Here is a 1401-nt window from a genome sequence, read left to right as displayed (position 1 = left end):
GCAGGGGTGAACCACCGGGCATCCCCAAGCTTAGAGCTTTCACTCTCCTTGATCATATTGCATCATACTCCTCTCTTGATCCTTGAAAACTTCCTCCACACCAAACTCGAAACAACTCATTAGAGGGTTAGTGCATAATAAAAATTAACATGTTCAGAGGTGACACAATCATTCTTAACACTTCTGGACATTGCATAAAGCTACTGGACATTAGTGGATCAAAGAAATTCATCCAACATAGCAAAAGAGGCAATGCGAAATAAAAGACAGAATCTGTCAAAACAGAACAGTCCGTAAAGATGGATTTTATTAGGCCACCAGACTTGCTCAAACGAAAATGCTCAAATTGAATGAAAGTTGCGTACATATCTGAGGATCATGCTCGTACATTGGCTTAATTTTCTGAGCTAGCTACAGGGATATAGACCCAGATTCGTGACAGCAAAAAATCTGGAACTGCGCAGTAATCCAAATCTAGTACTTACTTTTCTATCAAAGACTTTACTTGGCACAACAAAACATAAAACTAAGATAAGGAGAGGTTGCTACAGTAGTAAACAACTTCCAAGACACAAATATAAAACAAAAATACTGGAGTAAAAACATGGGTTGTCTCCCATAAGCGCTTTTCTTTAACGCCTTTCAGCTAGGCGCAGAAAGTTTATCTCAAGTAACATCAAGAGACGAAGCATCAACATCATAATTTGTTCTAATAATAGAATCATAAGGTAACTTCATTCTCTTTCTAGGGAAGTGTTCCATACCTCTCTTGAGAGGAAATTGATATTTAATATTACCTTCCTTCATATCAATAGTGGCACCAACGGTTCGAAGAAAAGGTCTTCCCAATATAATGGGGCAAGATGCATTGCATTCAATATCCAAGATAACAAAATCAACGGGGAAAAGGTTATTGTTAACCATAATATGAACATTATCAACTCTCCCCAAAGGTTTCTTTTTAGCATTATCAGCGAGATTAACATCCAAATAACAATTTTTCAATGGTGGCAAGTCAAGCATATCATAGACTTTCTTAGGCATAACGAAATACTTGCACCAAGATCACATAAAGCATTACAATCAAAATCTTTGACTCTCATTTTAATGATGGGCTCCCAACCATCCTCTAGCTTTCTAGGAATAAAAGTTTCAAGTTTTAGTTTCTCTTCTCTAGCTTTTATGAGAGCATTTGTAATATGTTTTGTGAAAGCCAAGTTTATAGCGCTAGCATTGGGACTCTTAGCAAGTTTTTGCAAGAACTTTATAACTTCAGAGATGTGGCAATCATCAAAATCTAAATCATTACAATCTAAAGCAATGGGATTATCATCCCCAAGGTTGGAAAAAATTTCAGCGGTTTTATCACGAGCGGTTTGCGATTTAGCGGTTTAGGGTAAT

The sequence above is a fragment of the Lolium rigidum genome, chromosome 5 (genome assembly GCF_022539505.1).
Source record: "Lolium rigidum isolate FL_2022 chromosome 5, APGP_CSIRO_Lrig_0.1, whole genome shotgun sequence".
Classification (NCBI taxonomy): Eukaryota; Viridiplantae; Streptophyta; class Magnoliopsida; order Poales; family Poaceae; genus Lolium; species Lolium rigidum.
Note: the sequence above shows the minus strand (reverse complement) of the source record.